The 14148-nt window shown below is 43.9% G+C and overlaps 1 long non-coding RNA gene across 1 annotated transcript in view; it reads right to left on the minus strand.

The window, feature by feature from the left end:
- The window catches only part of LOC143809070 (uncharacterized), a 55058-nt gene extending 42624 nt beyond the window's left edge, over nucleotides 1-12434 (minus strand). The window contains exons 1-2 of the long non-coding RNA XR_013222055.1: nucleotides 12224-12434; nucleotides 10600-10672 (exon numbers count right to left, since the gene is read on the minus strand). This is a non-coding gene — a long non-coding RNA (uncharacterized LOC143809070). The remainder of the gene's footprint in view (nucleotides 1-10599; nucleotides 10673-12223) is intronic.
- Nucleotides 12435-14148: the final 1714 nt, after the last annotated feature.

The raw sequence follows: 14148 nt of genomic DNA on the forward strand, positions 1-14148 counted from the left end.
CTCTTCCTGTGTTAAAACATTAGTATTGTTGTTTCTAAATTATTATGAACTTGTTTTCTTTGCATTATTTGAGGTCTGAAAGCACTGGTTTCTGTTAAATTTTGACCATTTCTCCTTTTCAGAAAAAAAATACAAAATTTATTGCTTGGAAATTCAGAGACATGTTGTCAGAAGTTTTTAGAATAAAAGAAAAATAATAGATTTCCCTTCTGTGTTAGTCAAATAAATAGTGTTAGTTAAGTACCACTGTCTCTTCATTGTCTATGCTGTTGCATCCAAGTAACCTGTTTACATTTGGCATAGTCAGCAGGATGCAACAATCAAGCGCTAAAATGACAGATCAGTTGGTAACTCGCAACTGAAAGCGACTCGGATGGAGCTGGTGTGCGACATGGAAGTTGAAGATGACAACAATCCCAGAGAAGAAGGGAAGGTAGCATTCACACCCAATGCACAGTCAGCTGTTGGAGACAAGACGCTGATGCAGCTGAAGGAGGTACAGCGTACAAGGGTCTCACCCCATGTTCTGGATTGCTGTGGGGCTGGAAAGACCCAATGCCTGCCTCGAAGAACTCAATGTGTCCACTCTGGCATCCCCCCCATGAGATAAGCACAGAATGATTTCCTCAGGCAACGTGTAGTGAAAGAGATGCAGGAATGGGCACGAGAACTGTGGAAATCTGGCCCATGGACGAAGAACATTGAGGAGCACAAAGACTCTTCTCGCCCAAGAAATGTTGAGTTTAAAAAAGACAGGAATATAAGGAAGTGGACAAGAGATAAGAAGAGTACAGTTGAAGTTGATGCCTAGCAGAGTAATTGCAAGTGAGCACTTCCATCTGCTGGTCACATGCGAAAGTGAAAGTAAAGAATTATAGCAGTAGATTCTTAATAGTGGGAACCTCCTATGTTACCAGAGAAGGAGATTAAAAAACAACACCAGGTAAGGTGACACCTGTGTCAAGTGACTACTTATAAAAGGCCTGGCTGGGCTGAGAAGGAGCAGTTGGCGCCAGAACCTGTACCAGAACAGGTCATGTGGCTGACAGATGGGCTCACAGCCACCATCTCCACAGAAGGGTCCAAGAGCAATCAGATGCTGGAGAAGACCTGAGCTGTGAGTAAGATCCGTTTCCAGTGCCAATAGAAGATCTGCACCACGCGCCAGTAGAAGATCCATACCAGCGCCAGTAGAAGATCCGTACAAGTGCCAGTAGAAGATCTGTAAGCAGTACCAGTAGAAGACCGTGACCAGATCCAAACCAGACGAGATGATTCGACTGTAGCAGAGGACTGTTCCTGTGGGCCGTTACATCCAGCAAAGACGTACGGTACAGGGTTTTAACTGGGGCAGTACTTCAGAGAACAGAGGCGGTCAGTGCGATGAGCACACTGCATACCCAGTGACTTGCATATCTAGTACTTGTGGCCTAGCGGGAAAATATCGGTCACCCCAGCTATGGCCAGTGTACCGATCACAGATGTTAACATAGAATATGATTGGGATGAGCTTAGTGCTGAGAGTGATGCCTATTAAGTTGAAACAAAAATGCATTAACAGACGTTTAACTGCTAGATAACTAGAACAGTATATGTAATAGAAAGTTGCATATATATTTTATTTAGTCGCATTGATGTGTCATAATCAGTGATGAGCAAGTGTACTTGTTGCTCGGGTTTTCCCGAGCACGTTCAGGTGACCTCCGAGCATTTGTTTATTGCTCGGAGATATAGTTTTCATCGCCTCAGTTGCATGATTTACAGTTTCAGATAAGCTGAATACATGTGGGAATTCCCTAACAAACAGGCATTCCTCACATGTATTCAGCGTATCTGGAAGCCGTAAATCATGCAACTGAGGCAATGAAAACTATATCTCTGAGCAATAACAAATGCTCGAGGTCACCCGAGTGTGCTCGGGAAAACCGGAGCAACGAGTACACTCGCTCATCACTAGTCATAATGTACTGTATTGACCCTTTTACTGTAAACTGCCAATACAGTGCTTAGGCCGGTTTCACACTTGCGTTCGGAGCAGCTGCGAAGGGCTGCGGACTTCCTCCGTGAAGCCCCGCCCTCCGCCTCTAGCTCTGCCTACTTCTGCATGCGGCCGGCATGCGGCCTGTGTACCAATATTTAACATTAGGTACGCAGGTCGTGCGGCTGTATGCGGAGGCTGCCGCATGCGTCGTTTTGACGCTGCGGCGGCCAGCGTAGGACGCAGCCTGTAGCATTTTTTTATCCGCAGCGTCAAAACGACGCATGCTGCAGCCTCCGCATACTGCGGCACGACCTGCGTACCTAATGTTAAATATAGGTACACAGGCCGCATGCCGGCCGCATGCAGAAGTAGGCGGAGCTAGCGGCGGAGGGCGGGGCTTCACAGAGGAAGTCCGCAGCCCTCCGCAGCTGCTCCGAACGCAAGTATGAAACCGGCCTTACTTGTATGTACACTGCTCAAAAAAATAAAGGGAACACTAAAATACCACATCCTAGATATCTCTGAATGAAATATTCCAGTTGCAAATTTTTATTCATTGCATAGTAGAATGTGTTCAGAACAATAAAACATAACAATTATCAATGTAAATCAAAATGAATATCCCATGGAGTTCTGGATTTGGAATGATACTCAAAATCAAAGTGGAAAATCAAATTACAGTCTGATCCAACTTCAGTGGAAATGCTCATGACAAGAAAAAGATGCTCAGTATTGTATGTGGCCTACACATGCCTGTATGACCTCCCTACTGTACAACGCCTGGGCATGCTTCTGATGCGGCGGTGGATGGTCTCCTGAGGGATCTCTTCCCAGACCTGGACTAAAGCATCCACCAACTCCTGGACAGTCTGTGGTGCAATGTGATGTTGGTGGATGGAGTGAGACATGATGTCCCAGATGTGCTCAATCGGATTCAGGTCTGGGGAACAGGCGGGCCAGTCCATAGCTTCAATACCTTCATCTTGCAGGAACTGCTGACACACTCCAGCCACATGAGGTCTGGCATTGTCCTGCATTAGGAGAAACCCAGTGCCAACTGCACCAGCATATGGTCTCACAAGGGGTCTGAGGATGTCATCTCGGTTCCTAATGGCAGTCAGGCTACCTCTGGCAAGCACATGGAGGGCTGTGCGGCCCTCCAAAGAAATGCCACCCCACACCATTACTGACCCACTGCCAAACCGGTCATGCTGAAGGATGTTGCAGGCAGCAGATTGCTCTCCACTAGGGTTGAGCGAAACGGGTCGGCCATTTTTAGAAGTCGCCGACTTTTGGCAAAGTCGGGTTTCATGAAACCCGACCCGACCCCTGTGTGGGGTCGGCCATGAGGTCGGCGATCTTCTGAATCTGGTATCGGAATTCCGATACCGAGTTCCGATATGTTTGCGATATCGGAAATCGGTATCGGAATCCACATTTAAGTGTAAAATAAAGAATTAAAATAAAAAATATTGATATACTCACCTCTCCGGAGGCCCCTGGACATCACCGCTGGTAACCGGCAGCCTTCTTTGCTTAAAATGAGCGCGTTTAGGGCCTTCCATGATGTCACGGCTTCTGTTGTGAAATTGGATTTTGGGCTCCCCCGGTGGCCACTGGTGGAATTGAACTGGTGTGCATCATCCCCTCTGTTCACCTGTTTCCATCAGGATGTGGGAGTCGCTATTTAACCTTGCTCCTCTGTCACTTCCATGCCGGTCAACATTGTAATCAGAAGCCTTTCTGTGCATGTTCCTGCTGCTAGACAACTCCCAGCTAAGTTGGACTTTAGTCCTCGTTTGTTTTTGCATTTTGTTCCAGTTCACTGCTGTAGTTTCGTTTCTGTGTCTGGAAAGCTCTTGTGATCTGAAATTGCCACTCTGATGTTATGAGTTAATACTAGAGTCTTAAAGTAATTTCAGGATGGTATTTTGATAGGGTTTTCAGCTGACCATGAAAGTGCCCTTTCTGTCTTCCTGCTATCTAGTAAGCGGACCTCAATTTTGCTAAACCTATTTTCATACTACGTTTGTCATTTCATCTAAAATCACAGCCAATATATGTGGGGGCCTCTGTCTGCCTATCGGGGAAACTTCTCTAGAGGTGAGCCAGGACTATATTTTCCTCTGCCAGGATTAGTTAGTCCTCCGGCCGGCGCTGGGCGTCTAGGGATAAAAAACGTAGGCAACGCTACCCGGCTACTGTTAGTTGTGCGGCAGGTTTAGTTCATGGTCAGTTTAGTTTCCATCCTTCCAAGAGCTAGTACTTATGTTTGCTGGGCTATGTTCTCTTGCCATTGGGAACCATAACAGGCTTCTGATTGGTCGCGTGCCGCTCATGTGACCGCCACGCGACCAATCACAAGCCGTGACGTAATTCTCAGGTCCTAAATTCCTCATTCAAGGAATTTAGGACCTGAGAATTACGTCATGGCTTGTGATTGGTTGCGTGAGCGGTCACATGGGCGGCCGCGACCAATCACAAGCCGTGACGTCATCTAAGGCCCTTCACGCGCTCATTCTTAAGAAGGAAGGCTGCCGGAAAGAAGCAGGGCGCGTCCGAGGGTGAGTATATATCTAATAGGAATATACTCACCCTCGGCTTTTTTCCGGTAGCCTTCCTTCCTAAGAATGAGCGCGTGAAGGGCCTTAGATGACGTCACGGCTTGTGATTGGTCGCAGCCGCCCATGTGACCGCTCACGCGACCAATCACAAACCGTGACGTCACCGCAGGTCATTCACGCGCTCATTCTTAGGAAGGAAGGCTGCCGGATAGTACCAGGGCTCGTCCGAGGGTGAGTATATCAATATTTTTTATTTTGATTCTTTATTTTACACTTAAATATGGATCCCAGGGCCTGAAGGAGAGTTTCCTCTCCTTCAGACCCTGGGAACCATAGTATCCCATTGCACTGCATTGGGTTTCGTGTTTCGGCCGACCCCAGCCCCGACTTTTTTATAGGATCGGCCGATTTCACTCGACCCGACTTTTGAGAAAGTCGGGTTTCGTGAAACCCGACCCGATCCTATAAAAATAAAAGTCGCTCAACCCTACTCTCCACGGCATCTCCAGAATCTGTCACGTCTGTCACATGTGCTCAGTGTGAACCTACTTTCATCTGTGAAGAGCACAGGACACCAGTGGTGAACTTGCAAATCCTGGTGCTTCTGTGGCAAAAGCCAAGCGTCCTGCACGGTATTGGGCTGTGAGCACAACCCCCATCTATGGACGTCAGGCACTCAGACCATCCTTATGGAGTCGGTTTCTAACCATTTGCACAAACACATGCACATTTGTGGCCTGCTGGAGGTCATTTTGCAGGGCTCTGGCAGTGCTCCTCCTGTTCCTCGTTGTACAAAGGTGGAGGTAGCGGTCCTGCTGCTGGGTTGTTGCCCTCCTATGGCCCCCCTCCATGTCTCCTGGTGTACTGGCCTGTGTACTGGCCTGTCTCCTGGTAGCGCCTCCAGCCTCTGGACACTACGCTGACAGACAAAGCAAACCTTCGTGGCACAGCTCACATTGATGTGCCATCCTGGATGAGCTGCACTACCTGAGCCACTTGTGTGGGTTGTAGAGTCCGTCTCATGCTACCACAAGTGTGAAAGCACAACCAACATTCAAAAGTGACCAAAACATCAGCCAGAAAGCATTGGTACTGAGATGTGGTCTGTGGTCTCCACCTGCAGAACCACTCCTTTATTGAGGGTGTCTTGATAATTGCCAATAATTTCCATCAGTTGTCTATTCTATTTGCACAACAGCATGTGAAATTGATTGTCAATCAGTGTTGCTTCCTAAGGGTACCGTCACACAGTGCAATTTTGATCGCTACGACGGTACGATTCGTGACGTTCTAGCGATATCGTTACGATATCGCAGTGTCTGACACGCAGCAGCGATCAGGGATCCTGCTGAGAATCGTACGTCGTAGCAGATCGTTTGGAACTTTCTTTCGTCGCTTGATCACCCGCTGACATCGCTGGATCGTTGTGTGTGACAGCGATCCAGCGATGCGTTCGCTGGTAACCAGGGTAAACATCGGGTAACTAAGCGCAGGGCCGCGCTTAGTAACCCGATGTTTACTGTGGTTACCAGCGTAAAAGTAAAAAAAAACAAACCGTACATGCTCACCATCTGATGTCCGTCCGGTCCCTTGCCGTCCGCTTCCCGCTCTGACTGTCTGCCGGCCGGAAAGTGAGAGCAGATCACAGCGGTGACGTCGCCGCTGCGCTCTGCTCTCACTGTACGGCTGGATCTGTCAGAGCAGGAAGCGGACGGCAAGGGACCGGACGGACATCAGATGGTGAGCATGTACGGTTTGTTTTTTTTTTACTTTTACGCTGGTAACCACGGTAAACATCGGGTTACTAAGCGCGGCCCTGCGCTTAGTAACCCGATGTTTACCCTGGTTACCCGGGGACTTCGGCATCGCTCCAGCGCCGTGATTGCAACGTGTGACCGCAGTCTACTGTTGTGAATTTACCTTTTGGCTCCCTCTAGTGGCTACTAGTGTTTTTACTCTGGGTATGTCTATCATCCCTTGTATGCTCACCTGGGTCGTTAGGTCAGGGGTGTTGCTATATTAGCTCCCTGAACCTTCAGTTCAATGCCTGGCAACGTTGATATCAGAGCTAATCTGTAGTGCTCTTGTCTACTGATCCTGGTTCCTGCTTGATTAAGCTAAGTCTGCTTTCTTGCTTTTTGCTATTGTTTTGGTTTTGTATTTTTGTCCAGCTTGTACATAATCTGTATCCTATCCTTGCTGGAAGCTCTAGGGAGGCTGGAGTTCTCCCCCCGGGCCGTTAGACGGTTCGGGGGTTCTTGAATCTCCAGTGTGGATTTTCGTTAGGGTTTTTGTTGACCATATAAGTTATCTTACTACATTCTGCTATTAGTGAGTGGGCCTCTCTTTGCTAAACCTAGTTCATCTCTGTGTTTGTCATTTCCTCTTACCTCACCGTTATTATTTGTGGGGGGCTTGTATCCAACTTTTGGGGTCTATTCTCTGGAGGCAAGAGAGGTCTTTGTTTTCCTCTTCTAGGGGTAGTTAGTCCTCCGGCTGGCGCGAGACATCTAGCGACCAACGTAGGCATGTTCCCCGGCTACTTCTAGTGTTGGCGTTAGGAGTAGATATATGGTCAACCCAGTTACCACTGCCCTATGAGCTGGATTTTTGTACTTCGCAGACTTGCTGATATCTCTGAGACCCTCGCCATTGGGGTCATAACAGTCTACGATGCTGGAGCGATAATCATACGATCGCTGCGACGTCACGGATCGTGCCGTCGTAGCGATCAAAATTGCACTGTGTGACGGTACCCTAAGTGGTCAGTTTGATTTCACAGAAGTTTGATTTACTTGGAGTTATATTCTGTTGATTTAGTGTTTTCTTTTGTTTTTTGAGCAGTGTATATACTTATAAATAGATTTCCATTCTGTATTAGTCTAATAAATTGTGTTGGTTAAGTACCACTGTCTGTTCATTGTCTACACTGTTGCATCCAAGTAACCTGCTTACACACGATAGATTTGTTGCCGAAAGTTCTGCCCTTGAAATTTACCATTCATCTACAGTAAATTGGGCTTCAGCCGAACATACACATGAGATAACTATTGTCTTGGATGAGTGATTTCAGTAGGGAGAAGAAAGAGAAGAAAGTACAGTTGGTGCGAACTATGAGCGTAACCCTGTCCCTTGGCCACAACAGTTATTTACGACCGCCTCTTTTCTGACAATATCCATTATTCTTCTTTTGATTAGCCAGCCTGGCAATATATCACATGTGTGTCATGCCGCAACTATGACGTCACTCCATGCCGGCCAATTAAAAGAAGAGCAGCTAATGTCATCAAGTAAGAGGTGGTTCTTATGGCTCCTGTCTAGTGGTTAGAGATTAGTGTCATGATTTGTACCACTACTAGAAGAAAGCCATTGCCAGACACCTCTAATCATGGTTTATTGCCTTACAAGAAAACAAAAGGATCAGAAACGTAAATTTACACCGTTGGCCGATTAACAACATGTTGGGTTTGGCTAAGATGTTTGGGATCTTTACGGAAATCCATGTGCTTGTTGGCAAAACTACATCAATCAGATGAATGGAATTGATTTTCAGTCACCCTAAGCCTAAAGATGTGGGTGCAAATTAATACCAGGTCTGAATTGTGCTGTTTATTAAAAATTTTTTGCTCCAACATAAGAATACAAAAAATGACAGAAGTGTCAGATCTGTTACATAAAAGTAACCAACAATCATACCTTTAGAAAGAAAAAAAACGATTGTTCGAAAAATATTGAAAACAGAACATTTTAGAAAAAGATGAACTGAAAGAACTAACAAAGCCCATTCTAATTCTTTTTTGTCGATTTTTTTACACAGGCCACTGGGCCTAAAAATAAGCTAACACTATGGGGCTTATTCATCAAGTGTTTATGCCAATTTTCTGGTGTAAAACACTTTGCAAAGCCGCTAAATTTTTGCAACGTTGCAGACAAAAATTGCAACTTTTGCCATTTTTACACTATTCTAGGACATCGCTGCCAAATTGAACGAAGCATGAACGGTAAGGTGTGTGGCAGCTCCTGCCTGCCTGTTTCATCAACAGTTACATCACTTTATTGGCATAACTTACACCAGAAATGTTACTCCTGACCCTGACTGAAGCAGCATTCCTGGTGAGGCACATGGCGCTTCCTTCTTCATACACAGTGGTAATGTTATCGTCGTGTATAGTTTAGGGAGCATAGGGTCATAGGATTCCGAGACAACTCTGCTATGCAGCCAGCGGATTGCATTTCCCCTGTTACTGGGACTAATATACCAGCACCAGTTACAAGGGAAGTAGGACTAAAAAATAAAAATATTTTAACATTTAAATGCTCTCCAAAAGGTCTTTTATGACCTTATGGGTGACACAAAGTGTAAATTAAATGAAAAATAAATAAAAAATAATAGGTAAAAAATAAATTATTTAATTAATTAATTTAAAAACAATGTTCCTGTCAATCGAAATTGCGGTTACAAGCCAAGTCCGCTTAAAATAAAAATGTTCTATTCTATAAAAATAATTATTACCGAATGGTGAAAAAAGAAAGAATATGACAGTGGCATAAAATTTAAGCACTATGTGACATGAAAAAAAAGATGCAAAAATTACTTGATTATCCGAACAACAACATTTTTTTTACAGCTTTTTAAACACATATACAAAAACGTAACTCGTCCAGTCTTGAACTGGTTAACGAGACCAAAATGAAAAAAATGCTTTTTTTGCCCCAAATACTTGGATTTATGTAAAAAAAAGTGGCCTAAAAGGTGGTCATTCCCTTTAATAAATCTATCTTCTTTGCATCGAGCGAAGAAATATACTAGCTTGATTTTTGAAATGTATGACAAGTAAAAGTACGGTGCATTTCTCAAAGGGACTTACACACTGTCTTGTTGTTTTAGGTGTTCTTTAGGATCTTTTTGCGTTGGCTATATGCCTCGTTGTGAAATCATTCAATACTATTCTTTTTAGGAGCGATATTTATGGGAATACCGTTCCTCCCGGACTTTTGCGGTCAGCGTTGTGATGTTGTAATGTTTGCTGATTAACTCAGCATGGATCAGCGTCTGCAGAACCAGAGCTTTCACTGGTCTTCTGCGAGCGATGGGACTCCATAGACCATTGTCTGATTAAAGTATCATGCATTGTATTGCCCATGACATTTATTACTAAGCTTTTCATATTTAAAACTGTGGCCCAATGTATTATGAATAGTTCTGATCCCTAGCCATCCAGGCCACAAGAGGGAGCAATTTATGAGCGCAGCAGACCATGGGAAATGTTTACTCTAACCATAGCCAGATGTTCACTTGTCACTAGTTAATTCATCATTTTCAGACAATAAATACATTTTTAAATAGGCACATACTTACCGAATCTTGTTTATTTTTATGGGAAACTTGTTCATATTAAAAGTGTTCCCACCTTTGTACCCCTTTAAATTTATTGGTGGTTGAGTGCCCCCTCTACACCTCCTATAAAACATATTGTTTTAATTTTTTTTGCACTTTTCCTAACTGTTCATTTGGCTTTATTCATACATCTGAATTACAGATCTGTATGAGAGACGTATATTTAGTGTCAAAAACAGGACCAAAGCCCATCAGGGGAATGCCGAGGGAAAGTTTGCTTATTTTCCCCTGTTTTTGGCACTAGATATACAGGTCTCACACTGAGCTATAAAAACGTACATAAGAAATAAAGCTGTGTACAGTCATAACTGTGCTGTTGTTTATATGCTATATGCACAGGTAAAAAAAAAATGAAATAAAAAATATAAAAATTATTGTTTTCGGCTCTACCAATAAAGTGCTGAAGCTGTAAATAAATACATTTATGAATAAATATAGTAAAAAAAATAAGGAAGTCATTAAGCCCTTTTTTGCCAGAAAATTGATAAATAAAGCATCGCATTTTTAAGCAGAATAATTTCATAACTTTTATGTTTTTTAAAAAAATGGGTGGAGCTTATCAGTGTGAGGTGTGGCCTTCTATTGCCAGACAGGTTAACTATGGCTGAAGTACATTAATTGGCATACAGGAAGCTAAAAGATTAATGAATTCTTACCGAATTTGGCACATCATACTCCAGCAGACCATGCGTGAAGTGTCGTGAATAAAATGTCCTCGTCTCTAGAAAACTGGCATAGAAAAGTTTTAGGAGCATTGTATGGCCTTTAAGTCTCTTTACAATGACATGTCAGACACGTCCCTCTCTAAAAGTTTACTCCTTAGACCCCATGTAAAGGTCACAAATGTTTGCATATTTTGGCATCTTTACGCCATCAGATAACTTTTTGAAATTTTGAAATGGGTAGACATTAGCGAGATGGAGCCATATAAAATGCCAGTCTTAATGAAATTTTGCTTAAATGCTTAGAACAAATCATTCTCCTAAACAGTGCCCACATAATACTGCCACTATGCTTCCAAATTATGCCAATAAAAAGCAAACCTATGGATTTTATCACATTGCGCTACTATATCGCATTATAGTCGGAGATCTAATTTAGGAGGACTTCCCCTGTACAATATTAAAAAAAAAATTATATTTTTATGGCATGGCTCTACATTGAATGACATAGTCATGAATCGGTTTAGGCTATTCCATGCAGAAAAAAAGGTGTGCCAATGAGTACCGACCCAATGTATGGCAAAGTCAGTTAATGAGAAATGGACCCAATGGTTATGCTATACGTCTTTTTGGTAGTAATGGAAAAAACCTTCCTTGAGGTGTCCTTTCTCCTTAGCATAACCATTACAGCTGGTTATTATAAGCATATTGTGTAGACTTATCAATAGTGTTGAGCGATACCTTCCGATATGCAAAGGTATCGGTATCGGATTGGATCTGCCGATATCCAAAAAATATCGGATCTCGCCGATAACGATACCCGATACCAATGCATATCAATGGGACACAAAATATCGGAATGGTTCCCAGGGTCTAAAGGAGAGGAAACTCTCCTTCAGGCCCTGGGATCCATATTCATGTATAAAATAAAGAATAAAAATAAAAAATATTGATATACTCACCCCTCCGGCAGCCCCGGCTCTCACCGGTCCAAGCGTCTGCCTCCGTTCCTAAGAATGCAGGGAGTGAAGGACCTTCGATGACGTCGCGGCTTGTGATTGGTCGCGTGACCGCTCATGTGACCGCTCACGCGACCAATCACAAGCCGCGACGTCATCAAAGGAGCGGAGGCTGCCGGTTACACCACTAAGGTCCAGGGTCCGCTGGACGGGAGAGTATATCCATATTTTTTATTTTTATTATTTATTTTTTACATGAATATGGATCCCAGGGCCTGAAGGAGAGTCTCCTCTCCTCCAGACCCTGGGAACCATACGCACCGCACACTTCCGATTCCGATTTCCGATATCGCAAAAATATCGGAACTCGGTATCGGAATTCCGATATAGCAAATATCGGCCGATACCCGATATTTGCAGTATCGGAATGCTCAACACTACTTATCAATATGGCCTTTGCTAGGCAGGTTTTCTAAAGTCAGCTATAGGCTCAAGTTCAGGCCAGATGTCAACAGTAGAGATGGGCAAATTGATTTCAATCGAGTTGTCACAAAAAATTCAGATTTGACAAAATCTGATTTTTTTTTTCCTTTTGCTTTGCTTGATTGCAGCAAAATGGCATAATAAGTGTAGAGTTTAACAATATATATTATACGCACCTTTTCCTGGTGATCACCTTTCCTCGCGTGCAGCTTTCTTTGGCTAGCGGTAACCCTCAAAGCTTTTTGGCACTTCTGGCAGTAAGAGCTTTACAACTTCATGGTGTGATGTGTGAGCTCGTCTTACTTAAAGGTACCGTCACACTAAGCGACGCTGCAGTGATACAGACAACGATGCCGATCGCTGCAGCGTCGCTGTTTGGTCGCTGGAGAGCTGTCACACAGACCGCTCTCCAGCGACCAACGATGCCGAGGTCCCCGGGTAACCAGGGTAAACATCGGGTTGCTAAGCGCAGGGCCGCACTTAGTAACCCGATGTTTACCCTGGTTACCAGTGTAAAATGTAAAAAAACAAACAGTACATACTCACCTTCGCGTCCCCCGGCGTCCGCTTCCTGCACTGACTGAGCGCCGGCCCTAACAGCAGAGCGGTGACGTCACTTTCACTTTGCAGCCGGCCAGAGCTCACAGTCAGTGCAGGAAGCGGACGGCGGGGGACGTGTGACAGACATCAGAGGGTGAGTATGTACTGTTTGTTTTTTTACATTTTACACTGGTAACCAGGGTAAACATCGGGTTACTAAGCGCGGCCCTGCGCTTAGTAACCCGATATTTACCCTGGTTACCATTGTAAAACATCGCTGGTATCGTTGCTTTTGCTGTCAAACACAACGATACACGGCGATCTGACGACCAAATAAAGTTCTGAACTTTAATCAACGACCAGCGATATCACAGCAGGATCCTGATCGCTGCTGCCTGTCACACTCAACGATATCGCTAGCCAGGACGCTGCAACGTCACGGATCGCTAGCGATATCGTTTAGTGTGACGGTACCTTAAGACATCATGATATCAGTAAGCCTAATCAATGCCAGAGGTGGCGGAGAGCCTTGGAAACTCAATGGAGTAGGAGGAAGTTGAGCAACAGGACATGTGAGGGTCGGGAAGAGGTGTGCATTATTTTTTATTTTTGTAATCCTTTTAATTAATTATTCTACAGGGTCTGGAGAGATCTAAAAGGATAATACATTTCTTTAAATTGCAAATTCAATGTGCATTAAATAGATTCTTAGCCGAATTTGAGCAAATTTCCCGGATTTCAATTTTCATCGATTCACTTATCTCTAGTCATCATAAAACTACTAATAAATGAATTAGTGCCTAAAAAATCCTAAATTAGACAATTCCTTTTTTTAAAATGAAGCCAAGAGATAGTCAGCCGATCAGCTTAGATGTGACTCCCTCTCCCCTGATGAATGGGAGTCTTTCTGTGCCCACACATAAAGGGAGTCCAAACAGAAGATACACCTTCAAGATGTCCAAATGAGCAAAAGAACTAGGTCTTAAGAACTAGCACCTCCTATACACAGTGTAAAGAAAACAAACATGCAGGAGAAGAACTGTGCTGAGTAGTTTATTTGAGATGTTTTTGAAGGTCAAACATCTCCAGGGTTAGGTCAAAAACTTGGCGATGTCCATTCAAATTAGAGAAGGTATGAACCATACTATAAGGAACTCATCACAAATGCGTGTTGAAGAGTAAAAAAATGATCTATATTTCACAGGAGGCTTTGCATTAGATAGATGTTGGTGGAACAAGCCTGGCTGAGAACATTTCCTGTGCTCTTGTGCTCTCCTCTGGCAGCACCTAAACTCTCCGCCTAACAAAAGGATCGGTCCTTGAGATTCCAAGGGACAGATACTTTTCTTGTCCGATACCATAAGACAATACGAGAAAAAGTAGGGTGACCCTTATACACATTTTATAGTTGATTGATCCCACTGAAAATTGGCCAACTTTTATATAATGAGTATGCGGGTGGTAAGGCTATCAACAGTTTTTGCTGTACTCTTCAATTAGAAGGGTTTTTGTACAAACCCTTTTAAGGCAAATTTCTTCACATTAAGCCAATCACATGCTA

Source organism: Ranitomeya variabilis, chromosome 2, assembly GCF_051348905.1.
Source record: "Ranitomeya variabilis isolate aRanVar5 chromosome 2, aRanVar5.hap1, whole genome shotgun sequence".
NCBI lineage: Eukaryota > Metazoa > Chordata > Amphibia > Anura > Dendrobatidae > Ranitomeya > Ranitomeya variabilis.